This window comes from Leopardus geoffroyi, chromosome A3 (assembly GCF_018350155.1).
Source record: "Leopardus geoffroyi isolate Oge1 chromosome A3, O.geoffroyi_Oge1_pat1.0, whole genome shotgun sequence".
NCBI classification, from domain to species: Eukaryota; Metazoa; Chordata; class Mammalia; order Carnivora; family Felidae; genus Leopardus; species Leopardus geoffroyi.
Genome location: NC_059336.1, coordinates 77,067,818 through 77,081,135, shown reverse-complemented (window position 1 = coordinate 77,081,135; position 13,318 = coordinate 77,067,818). Strand labels below are relative to the sequence as shown.

At 39.2% G+C, this 13,318-nt stretch overlaps 1 long non-coding RNA gene across 2 annotated transcripts in view; it reads right to left on the bottom strand.

The window, feature by feature from the left end:
* The window catches only part of LOC123580814, a 242,135-nt gene extending 232,219 nt beyond the window's left edge, over window positions 1-9,916 (bottom strand). For both annotated transcript variants that reach the window (XR_006703470.1, XR_006703471.1), the window contains exon 1: window positions 9,779-9,916. This is a non-coding gene — a long non-coding RNA (uncharacterized LOC123580814). The remainder of the gene's footprint in view (window positions 1-9,778) is intronic.
* Between the last annotated feature and the right edge of the window lie 3,402 nt (window positions 9,917-13,318).

The window sequence follows — 13,318 nt, the reverse complement described above, 5'->3', positions numbered from 1 at the left end:
GTGACCCTTATTTCCAGCATTTGGACCAACTGTCAATTGTCTTTGCATGTGAAAAATGGTGGTGGTCTCTTTGTATGCAGGCAGGCTGCATTTCAAAATGGACAACCAGGTGAGAACACTTTACAGAAAGGACCAGAATTCCTCTCCAGAGTCCCTTCCTTTCTTTCTTCTATTGCCTGGAAAATGCCAGGAAAGTTTAAAATTATTGGCGACCAATTGAAAAAGAAAAGGAAATCAAAGAAACATTTATTCCCTGAGATGCAGCCCTATTTCTTTCACTTTTACATAAGAGTACAACGGTTTCTGTCAGGTCTGGTTTTTGTGGAGGGGATGGGGTAAAGAAAAGCCCATATACAAGACGGAAAACATGTTTCTGAGCACCAGCAGAAATGTTCTTGGTTTCAAATGTCATATGAATACAATATAAAGCAGGGCCATCCACTTTTCTCGAATTCTGTTAATGTTATTGACTTTAAAACCTGGGTTCTTTAGAAATAAAATCAAATACAAAAGACATAAATGGCAGTACTTTATGCCACAACAATGAAGGATTCATAATTTTCCACTATAAGGCTATCATCATTTCAATTCCAATCCACCTGGACACACAACTAAGTATTGGTAGCCATCGGGACTGCAGTCACTGGAACAGGCATCCATAAGAGGATCAAGATGCTTAGTGAGTCCATTTCAGAACACTAGCCTAATGAAGCTAAGATATTTATGCTCCAGTTCCCACAAATACCCCTTAGTTGATCTGTAACTATTGCTCTCCACCAACTGCTTAATTTCAGCTGAGATTCGATATTGGCTACAATGGGAACTGAGTGAGCATGTGTGGACGATTCAGGGCAAAGACATTCCCAATGTTAGAAAGATAATCACAACACGTGCACTGCTAATCAGAGCTAACTATGTCATCTTCGTTTACACAGGAGTCAGAGACAACTATTATTAGTCAGACGACTTTGCTATCTGAGCAGTTTGGTCCTGACTCAACCTCAACAGAAGAGATGAGAACTCTTCCACTGGCAACATGCTCTTTTTCCAAGAGATTATTTTACTCCATGGGTTAGAAATAGCAGAGTGATAGGGGTAGAAGGAAGAGAGGAAATGATTCTTGTAATGTGGCATAGGTTAGATGTGGGCAGTAGAGTTTAAGACTGATACTCTGCTTTTTCCAGCATGCCTCACCACCCCTGGTATGTTTCCCTTCTCCCTCTTGACAATGTTGGATATTAATCTTAGTTAGGATCTCCAAAGAGGAACAGGCTGAAACACATATTTAATAAGAAATTTGAGAAATGGCTGTGTGACTTCCCTTTATTCCTGCTTTTCCCCCTCACCACTGGGGCTTAAAACTGTGCTGAAGAACATGTGGAGTGGCCAGAATTCTGTCACTTCCACTACTAGTGTCCCTATGTAGTCAGACAATCCCTGTCCCTACCCAGTTTGCATACAGGGAAATGTTAACATTCTCATAATTAACCCCCCCCCCTCGCAATCCTCAGGGCACGTTACACTATATCATCCATTTAACTTTATTGTGATTGATCTGTGTCAACTTTAACTATACTCACAAGGAAGTCAATAAATAAAGATCAATAGTTTTTTATTTCTTCAGATTTTTTATTAGAAGGAATAGATGGGTTAAATAACACCAGCAACAGCAGTGGCACAGAACCTCCCTCAGTGCTTTCCTTGGTAAAAACTATATCAAAACAAATCAGATTTAAATTCACAAATGGGATTGCATCATCATCTGATCTGTCGTTAAGTTGCCTTCAGCAGTTTTAAATGCAAATATTGAAACAAACAGGGCTTGCATGTATCTGTCCTCTCTGAGATGAATTCTTTTCACAATATGCCCATTCAACCTCTTATTCTTAAAATCTCTAGCTTTTGCAGTTCTGGTTTAATGTATTAATGACGTGTCAAGACTGAGTGGTACTCTATGGATGAAGAAGGCTCAGGTTCAGATGGACAAATGAGTAATTCCTCGTTCAAATAAGGGAGGAGAAGCCTGGACCATGCTTTGTGTGTATTCAAATGGACAGACATCTGGGGATGATCAGTTATGTATAGACATCATCCAGAGCTATAACAGGACCCAAGAGGGCTCTACCTTGTCAGGTGTTAACAGTTTAGTTGCCAGATCTTAAATAAGTATGGGAGGATTAGGGTGAGAAGGAAGGGGCTGGTAGAGAGGAAAACGGATTCTAAGAGAAGGATTAGGGCTACCAGGGTGATGGCAAGAGAGCATTTATAGGATATATATCATAAACAATCTAAGTTCCAATAGAGAAGGATTTCACTATTTTGATAACTAGGATGACCATACATGTATGGGTCAACTGCTGAATGTCAGCTATCCTAGAAAGAACTAAGAATAATATTCACACACACACACACACACACACACACACACACACCACTGGAAGTGTGACCATCACCAATTTGCCTTACATGAGAAAAATAAGGCTTTCAAAATCTGTGACACCTGTAAAAAAGAATGGGCGGTCAAAGCCTTTTTAGCAATTTCCTACTATTTTAGAGTGTTCCCATATAGGAAATAATTATTTCTACTATTATACATGTGTTAGCTCATTCTAATTTCAAAATAAAAGCATATAAATAAATTGAGGGAAGTCTATATACAAATTTCTCTAAAGTCAGAATTGCATACAACTATCTCCCTATTGTACACTGCCACCCAGGTGTCCTGATAATGCCTAAAACGGATTGTGTCCAAACTATGGTCTCCTCCTGCTACTTATTAAAGAAAGGAATCCTCATTCTCCCAGTAACTCAGTTGTGAAATATACTCATTATTTTTTAATGCTTCCTCTGCTTTGTTCCCTACTCACTGAGTATATTGTGATAGCTCTTTCACTGATCCCCTTAATGCAATTTGGTAAAAAAAAAAATTAAGTATAGATATGAAAAATACTAATGAAGAGACAGATCATCTATCTTCAAAATATTACTATTTAGTATGGGCAATAAGCAGGTATATAAAGAACTGTATATAATACAATTACATTATACAGAAGTACCACAAGACAGACATGGATAAAACACGATGACAGTTCAAGAGTGGAGGGGAACACAGCTGAAGGTCTCAGGGAGACCAAGGAAGAATGTAGGCTTGAAGAAAAAGGGAAATTTTGTCAGAAAGAGGAAAGTGGTGGAAAGGAAGAAAAGGCCAAATCCAAACAGTCTCGAGTAAAGCTTAAGGAATTGTACACACTGTATGTTAGCCAATTCACAATAAATTATATTTTAAAAAAAGAAAAGACAAATGTGGTTTTAGAAACAATGCAATGACTTTGGCTAAAGTAAGGGTTTCTATAGATGTACTATCTATTAGGACAGTAATGAAGGAAAATACTCAAATGTTAAATTGAATTCATATTATAGAGGCTCTTGAATGCCAGGCTGAGACATTCTGTACATAATTGAGAGGGTAAGAAAGTACCTAAAAGTTCACTCAAGGTCAGTGCATGGTGCTACTATTGACATAGGGTATTACATATTGTTGGTGGAAAATGGATTGCTAAGCTTTTTGAGAAAATGCTCTGTCAATATTTATTAACAATAAACAGACTCTTAGGGTACCTAGGTGGCTCAGTTGGCTAAGCATCTGACTTTATTTCACTCTGGTCATGATCTCACAGTTTGTGAGTTTGAGCCCCACGTTGGGCTCTGCACTGACAGCATGGAGTCTGCTTGGGATTCTCTCCCCCTCTCTCTCTGCCCCTCCTCTGCTTGCTTGCGCAAGTGTGCACACGTGCTCTCTCTCTTTCAAAATAAGTAAATAAACATAAAAAAGATAAACAGACTCTTTAACTCAGAAACTGTTCTTCTGGTAATCTTCCCTGTGAAAACATCAGTCCACACAGATACATATAATACAGACACATTTTTTGGACAATTGGTTTAAACTGCTAAAAAAATTTAAAGCAGATATAACATGAATGCCCATCATGGGACAAATAACTGAATGACATAATGACATAGAATCCCATTAATAATAGCTAGGTCCTATTGACCTGAAAGGTGCCCATGATATAATGTTACGGGGCACATTTAGTATATATATATGAAATAATATATCGCACACACATATCATACATATCACACAGACATACATACATATCCTATTGATATAAAATAAAAAATTAAAAAAATCAATATGATTAAATAAAATGTGTATAGATAGATATGTGAAAAGTGACCCATAAAACTATTAAAAAAAAAAGGCATGTTTATCACAGATCCTGCAATTCTCCTTATTACAGGAAATTTTTGGAAAAAGTAAACTGTTTAGCTTACAAGGCAGTATTCAATAAAGCCAGCAGTAAATAATATTCAGTACGTATATTATTAGGAAAAAAAGGAAAGTCAGATTGCAAAATAGTATGCCCAGTGTAAGCCCATCTGTATATATACCCCCATTTATATACAACATAGTCTGAATGGGCATATGCCGATATTAAAGATGTATATATGTATGCATTTTTGATTGTTTACTTCCATTGCTTTTGTTTTTGTTTTCTCTTATTCATTAGATATATTTATTGGAGGATCTACAGGCTGACAAACACTGTCCTAAGCTCTCCTTTCTTGTTTTCAGTTCCTGTTTGAGTTCAAGTCTGCTAAGTGGTATGCCACCTGAGGGAAATGGCTTTGTTTTCTCATATTCATATTGATCATTGTGGAAAATATATTTTTTAAATGTGATAAGAAATCAATAAATATCCACTGATTACCTGAATAAATATATGAATGAACATAAGCAACTTGCTTAAGGCTACTCAGCTAATATGTAGCAAGGCTTGGATTATAGACGCCTTTACTTCCTCCTTCACTTTCCTCTTGATGGACATAGTTTGAACCTTTCTAGTGAGCCTACAGTAGAAATTTAACAGAGGAACTTGTCCAGTATTTTACAGAGAAGACTTTCCATAAGGCTATATAACCCAAAGAATTCTGAGAGGATTATTGGCAAGCCTTGTCCCCTCAAAAGTGAGCACAGGTGTGGAGGAAATTAAAATCAAATGTCTATAACTAAAATGTCAGGATAATCATTTACCAAGGTATTATGTGTTCTGAGTAACGTGAATCTTCTTTTCTGTTGTTGACTGCCTCTCTCATCCCGACTTTTTAGTTCCCACATATAAATGAAACATCTTCCTGAAAGAGCTTGGATCTATTTGCCAATGGGTTTATGATTCATGTTTATATAGGTCGTAAATCCTTTTCAGGAATTACAAATATACCTTGCTTTGCTTTTCCTAAGCTGTTTGTTTTTGCTATTACTTTACATATTGTTCTGTGTGTCCAAGATACCAGAGACCTGAGCATTCGGCTCAGCAAATGTCCCCTCTACCTTTTCTATATTAATGTTGAATACCAGGGTTCATAAATTGTAACAAAACCAACATTCCAGTCCATGTGGGTTTTCTAACCAACTATGAGTCAACTACTTAACGCTTAACAAATATCCAAGGACTTACTTGCATAGAGTGAACTATAACCTATTTAAGGATGGGATTTCTAGATACCTAAATTAGGAAAAACTAAAATTTTCCTAATTTGCTACCTATTTAACAGAGTGATTGGAGAGTCAAATGAATAATAGAGATGGGAGTGTTTTGTAAAGTTTCAAGTACTGTGCACATACAATGAAGTATTAATTTGACTAGCATTCTTTGTTTCGGTCTGTATCTCCATAACTGACAATTGATGAAAGTTAACAAATACCAGCATCTTTGGGACGTGAGTTCATTTAAATGGAGTTCAAATGATAACAGACATATAATATGAATGTCCCAAGCCCTCCCATCTTCTAGGTACACAGTCTCCTTTAAATGTCCTGATGAAATGACCCAGGCTCAGCCCAGTCCCACACATGGGAAATGTAGTACAGTCCCTAACACATTTGAGAGTTTCCAGGAAGGGAAGGATGTCCTACTTTCCTGGTCACTCCCACTTATTTCTTTCTACTTATGGCCCTGCCTCCCCAGACTGCCCCTCTTTCCTTGGTCACTTTACCCATGTGCATCATCTCCTCTGTCCTCTTTGCTTCCCCAAAGTACCACCAGTACAAAGCTATTGCATGTGAGTAACTTTAATTTTTACTTTGGGTAGAATAGAAGAGATCATGACACAACACCAAATAGGAACAACCTAAAATTGCAAAGCAAATACCATTAATCTTAAAGTCCCTTGGTCATCCTTGTTCCAGGGAATTTCTCGCCCATCATTTCTTTCCTTAAACACCCAGGCAAAAGTCCTCTGCCCATCTCTTTTATCGACTGTCACTATAAAACTCAAATTTTATGTTTTTCAATTATGCAAAACTAAATGAGTATTTCTCTCACTTCTTTTCCATAATAGATCCAAAGGATTTTGTCTTTCTGAAGAAAGAGGGCTCCTGAAGGTATTTTCCTACCCAAAAGTGTCATCTACCCCTAAATCACACCATTTCAGCAAGAGAAAGGTTTTTTTTTTTTTTTTTGGTTTTAATTTTGTTTTTTGGTCTTAATGTTCTTATTGTTCTTAATAATTCTTATTAATTAATGTTCAAATTCTTAGGCAGGGTGGTATTGGCAGTGTGGTGTCAAAGGATTTTCATTAAATGCACCTTGTCTTTCCTCAAAGGGTTGTTTGGGAAGCTTTCAGAGCTTTGGTAAATCTTGTCCTTTGTAAAGAGATTCAGCATGAAGGTAACGGGTGGGAGAGGTATAAGCCTTTAGTGTAGGCACCTAAAACTTCCTAAAATTACATCAAGGCATCACAATACCTGAGGCTGCTCTTAGAACCAACCTCTTCAAGGCGATGTCCACTTGCCAAGATTCTGTGGGTAACGGTCTAAAGTTATGTGATTCTACAGATGGAATATTCAATGATGTAATGAAACCACCGGCCCAGCACAAGTGACTGTGCTTAAAAGTAGCAAAGAGTGTCATTTTAATATCCATTGATTTACTCATAATAACAGTTGCAATTTTTGAGTGCTCGCCATAGACTTTGGACATATTCTGCACATAGTGTCTCTGATCCTAAAAGCTGTGCAAAGTACCTATTACATATTATCCTTCCCTTTGTTAGACGTCTGATGTTTCCCACGGCCATTGAACTGGAAAGTGGTGTGCCTTCCAAGTTCAACCTCTCCGCTTCCATTCTGCTCTCCATGTGTTCCTGAGCTGGCAATAGACTGACCACCCATGCCTGTGTTCCCTTCAACTCTGGGTCCTGTTGCTCAAAACAGCTCTAAGTGGAAGGGCCCAAGAAGGTATGACTATCCTTCCTGACATCCACCTTAAAGGTCGACTGCATCCCACTTTTCTTTAAAACCATTTATGAATCTGTCATTCATAAATTTGTCCAAACCCTTTTAAAATCCATTTATATTTCCTTCCAGTATCACCTTTTAGGATAATGAGGTCCCTTGTTTTATTACCCACTGTGTGAATTAGTGTTATCTTTCAGTTGTCCTTAATTGACCTTCATCAAGCTTCAGAGGGCATCACCTCCTCATTTGCCCCAGGCTAATGGACCCTTAACTATCCTCACATCGTCCATCTAAGATGACAGAACATTTAGAAGAATGTGATTACACCCAGGAATGACACCATTCCTCGGTAACCAAATGGTAAATGTTGGGTGGTATTGGGATTGTCAAAGATGCTTCCTTCCACCTGAAATAAGGTACACAGTGTCTTAGGAGGCTGCTGACCAAGCAGCAATGCCCTCAGTGGTCCTGCACTAGCACGTCTCCTAAACAAACCAGTTTCGGAGGTTTTCCACATGAATCTCAGCAAACCCTAAACTTTTTGGCATCAGATTAAATAAAACTCAGGTAAGGGATAGGGGTTCAGACAACTACTGAGAGTAAAACAGGACCATGATCGTAAAGGCATTCAGTTGTAGAAAACCATGAGAATGGATTCAGACACAGGGAAAGGTGATAGTCCATCCCTGGAAACAGGGCACAGCAGACACGTGACTAGGAGGAGCCTCCTCACTGGAAACAGAGCACAAAGTCAAGCAAAACTGATTTCTAGGCAAGTAAGTTTCCTTAGACTCATGAGAAAATATGTATTTTGGTGTGATGAAAATGTTCTGAGATTGCAGGGAAACAGAGCGGCAATCTTCTCATTTTATATGTACTGAATTTATTGAGAAGTTGCTACTCATTGCCATGTAAACATGGAACAATATAACTTTTTTCTAGCACCGCCTCCCACTCTACCATGTTAATCCTTACCTCCCCCGATAAATGGTTCTCTTCATACCTTGCTGTTTCATAAACCCCCAGTCTCTTTCAGGATAGATTTGTCTCATTTAAGAGTCACTCCGATTCATTTAAAAACCATAATCTCAAATATGACTCAAAGTTCTCTCCCCAGCCAAGCCTAGAGCCATCTGTGACCTCGAAGGGCTTGGAGTAAGGATAAGGACACTGAGGTCGCGCTATCTTCTCGTTGCACAGCATCTTTTCTCCAGGACCACTGCATGCTGGCAAGCTGGCTGAACAGTGCATAATTCCAGTGATGTCACTCAACAAAGACTACAAGGCAGACAGTACCCTCACCACCAAAGCTATCCCAACAAAGAGCCCTGTTACTTTAGTGACATTCCTGAAAGTTAAGCAGTGCACAACATGTACATTCATGGCTCATGGCCAACTTGCCAGCTCTTCCAGTTTTTTTAGAATAGGAGAGGAAAGAGAAGCTACTAGACCAGTATCATCTTAATTGATTAGGAGAGACTCCAGCCGATTGCCCTGCTTTTCTGGCCTTCTCTGTCTTCTCAGTGAGGAGAAACCATGTGTGGACCTCCCTCCTCTTCTCCCTCTCCTTTTCTCTCATGGGGTACTCATGGCCCTGTGGGGATGGGGGACAGGGACACACACTATGTGGCTCTCTGCCAGAGACTTAGCTCTGCCTCCACTGTTCCAAACCTTCCACCCTCATCTTTATCTTCCTCCAAGAAGTGTTCTAATCAGGAGTGGGGTCAATATACAACACTCCTATCCCTTACATCTCTACAGCACCTCCCCATACACACACCACCACCACCACTACCGAAAAGAAAAAAAAAAGCTTTGAGTATAGATATTCATATTTTCAATAGATTAAAAAACATAACTTTCAATTTTCCTTGAAAATCATCAGATCATTCTTCTTACTTTTATTCAGCATTAGACACTGTGCAGTTTATCAACTTAAGATTGAAAAAAAAAAGGGAAGATTAAGTTGTATCCATTTATGTAGGTTGGTGGAAATGCATATTTTGCAAGCATCTGATCAGATGCTTGGTTTCCTTCTCTTGCTATCTATAATGACATACATAGAGCTATGCTCAAGGTTATAAATCTTTCTCACACGAACTTACTAGAAGTGACTAAAAACTAACTTAACCTGTATTAGATATAGTTCCGGATCTGCAGACACATTTAAGCTCTCTTTAAGCAACAAATTGAAGCCATCACTCTACCCAGAAGTCAGATCTGGTCATTGTCCTAACTGATTAAAATTTAGAAAAATCTGCCTAAAATAAATCATTCATGTAAATTAACCCTCAAGAGGAGCTCTCTTTGAGTCTGGGCACTATTTATATATAGGACAGTTTGCCACAGCTACCGGTGACATCCAGAAACATTTGGGATGAACGAGTGCTGAGTCACTTTAAAACTAACAAAGTAATACAGGCAGTTATCACCCAAATACATTATTTATCACAGGGGCCTCCGGACGCCTGTGCTTACCGAGGAACCCTCCTGTGATATTGAAGGCCAAGGCATCTCCTCTCCTTAACAACAGTGTTGTATCTTTGGCAACTCGAGCAGGAACTCAGAAAATCAATACCACTTCATGAGCCAGGTCTCGGTCTTCTCCTTTTACGAGGATTCTGTCAATGCAAGGGGCCATTACTGTACTTTAAAGGCATGATATAAAATTGCTTCGACAAGATATAAGACACACCGTTTGCAAGAACCTGGTGAGAGTATTTTAGTCAAAGTTAAATAGTTTCATCACGTAATTACTTCCATTGGCAAAGCTCCAGCTGAATGTGCTCTCGGAGGGGCTGCGCCTTCTATTCTGGTTGGGGGATTGTGAGGGAGCCCTGTCGATCGGATTCAGGTTGTTCTAAACAAGGTCAAACTGTTAAAATGGAGGCAGAGCCCAGCATCAATGCCATTGGCAATGACACTGCAACAACAGGGTTGACAAGTTACTCTCCCTTTTTTTTTTTTTTTTTCTCCTTCCAACTAAGTGGTCTGAAAGTAGCTTTAGTTTTATGGCTATAAAATATTTCATCCTGATTTGCAGTCTGGTAATTCATTTTCTAAGGACTGTTTAGAATTTATTCAGGGGGAAAAGGAAACTCTGTTGGTTTCTCTAACCGATTCCCATTATATGACAAAATTTAACTTTTGTATTTTATGAGGTTTTATGTGTTCCACTAAAACCATTAGCTGGTTGTCTCCTCATGATAAAATTTAATCACTTATATAATACCTTAAAAGCCAATGACAGTTTTGCATGTATTTATGTTTTCTTTCATTTAAAATATGTGGGTGTCATAAAGATAGCTCTTGTTGGGGGGAAGGAAAGGGCTGGCACTAAAAAACAGAAAATCTGTAAGTACTGAGCCATTACATATCATGCAATAAGAATGAGCCACTGTAGCCTGCAAACTGCATGAAATTTGAGAAGAAGTGGATGCTAATCCATGGCCACCATTCATATTTCAATGATCACCTGACTGTGCCCAAGCTCCACATTTAGCATGATTCCCATATAAAGCTCCTTGACTGCTATGAGATTTTGGCAATTTCGCAAAAATTTTAATAATAACAATGAGAAATAGACTCAAAGGACATGCATGTACACCTTGAAAAAGTGTCGCATAGAAACTAATTACATTAGCCTGCCCTTCATAATCAGAGATGCTCTCACAATTCCACTTCCAAGTTAACACTTCCCAAATTTGGGTGGTTAATAAGGACTAGAAGAAAAAGTGGTTTTCTCTCCCCCTCATCCCACCTCCACCTACAGAGTTCCAATTACAGCATCACTTAATCACCACACATATTTATTTTAGAGTTATTCAAATGCATTATGAATTTATATGTCTATTATTAGATTTATTGGTGCTAATGATTTGGATTTAAATAGCACTTTCTTCCCGAGGCTATAACGGTTTTTCCTGAATGACCTAATTCGTTCTCTCTGCTGCCTCAAGTGGGAAGTCGGAAAGGGGCAAAGGTCAGTCAACTCATTTGGCTCAGGACAATCTTAACCTACAGATCGGAAAGAATTAACTTCGGCCCCATATATTCTGATAGTAGCGATCAAAGAATTGGCTAGGTTTTTAACTGCAGGAGTACAGGCACCACAAAAATATTGCTCATCATGCTATCTCCAGCAACTAGAGTAGTTTCAGACCCAAGAAATACTTGTTAAATAAGTGACTGGGTGAAGAGATGGATCCAATGGACAACCAATCATTCATTGAGAATTTCTGATAGCAATCTGCAAATTCTCAAAGCTAGGGGAAGTAAAAGCTGGGGCGTTTGGCGGACCATTCCCCCGGATTGCAAGTTGTCTATGCTCCTTTCTCACAAGACACAAATGGCGCTACTGGGGTGATGCACATGTGTGGATGTGTGTCTGTCACCACAGGGACGGTTTCAGGGGAGTAGGAATCGTCACCAGCTCCCCTCCTAAACCTTTCCTACCCTTAAAGGAATGAGTGAATTTCCCTGTCAGGAAACAGAACTTTGCTTTCCATGACAAAACAGAAGGCCTGAGATGGAAATGTTTCTAAGAAATTGTATCAGAGTAGGCCAAGCTGTGGGGAGAGGCAGACTTACAGCACAGCTAATAAGCCCTAAGCATCAGAGCCTCTCATCTATACAGACTCCCACCAAGGCCCTAGAAGGATCCTAGCAAATGAGTCTTCACGGTCATATGTTTTGTCAAATTTACCAAAGTAAGTTATTTTCGTGTTCTGTCGTAAAAACACCTATCTATCAAATTGTATAAGTTTCACAGCCCATAAATTCCGGATATCCCCCTGGCTGTGGTGACAAACTTATTCTAAAATCTCAGTAGTGCAATATGACCAGGCTTCGTTTTAGACTCTTGCTTCATCTCGCACACAAGTCAGCAGGTAGCTCTGATCCATACGGACATTCGGGGATCCGGCTGAGGAAGGTTCTCACCATCTCCTAACACTGCTACCTCAACATGGGCCTACCAGGATTGCATCGGCAGGGGGAAAAATGGAAAACGTGCACCACTTTGAAGTATTTTTTTTTTAATTTTTTAAACGTTTATTCATATTTTGAGAGACAGAGCGTGAGTGGGGGAGGGGCAGAGGGATAGACACAGAATCCGAAGCAGGCTCCAGGCTCTGAACTGACAGCACAGAGCCTGACGCAGGGCTCGAACTCATGGACTGTGAGATCATGACCTGAGCTGAAGTCGGACGCCCAACCGACTGAGCCAACCAGGTGCCCCTAAAGTATTTAATCAGAAATTATACTTACTCACTCATCTTCATAACCCATTGGCCTGAACTAGTATGTGCATCCAACTTAGTGCTAAGGGAAGCTGGGAAGAGTTCCCGTGTGCCCAGAAAGGAGAGGATAATCGAATGTGGGGGCACTATTAATCTCTATCCCCAAAAGTAACCCTCTGATTTTGTTTTACACCAACGTTTACTTAATGGAATATGTAAGGTGCAAGAGCATTAAGGCATTCAGCTCCCAGATGAACACAGGGGAAGGAAAAATAAGATAAAAACAGAGAGGGACACAAACCATAAGAGACTGTTAAATACAGAGAACAAACTGAGGGTTGCTGGTGGGGGGATGGGTGGCAGTGGGCTAAATGGGTGATGGGCATTTAGGAGGGTACTTGTGATGAGCACTGTTATATGTAAGTGGTGAATCACTAAATTCTATTCCTTAGATCATTATTATACTATATATTAACTAATTTGAATTTGAAAGAAAGAAAGAAAGAAAGAAAGAAAGAAAGAAAGAAAGAAAGAAAGAAAGCCAATCTCAGAAAAAAATATGTTATGATTTCAAACACTCTAAAACTTATCTGGAGAGATTCAGTAATAAGAGGAAAGACTAGTTCCTGGTGTTACTAGGACTCATCCACTGCTGAGAAGGATTCCAAGGTGTTTGGATATATTAGTCCCACACAAAACACCCATGTATCTTGCGATGAAATAGTTCAAAATTCCTCAATGTTTTTCCCTTTTCTGAAGAACCACAGACAAACTCATT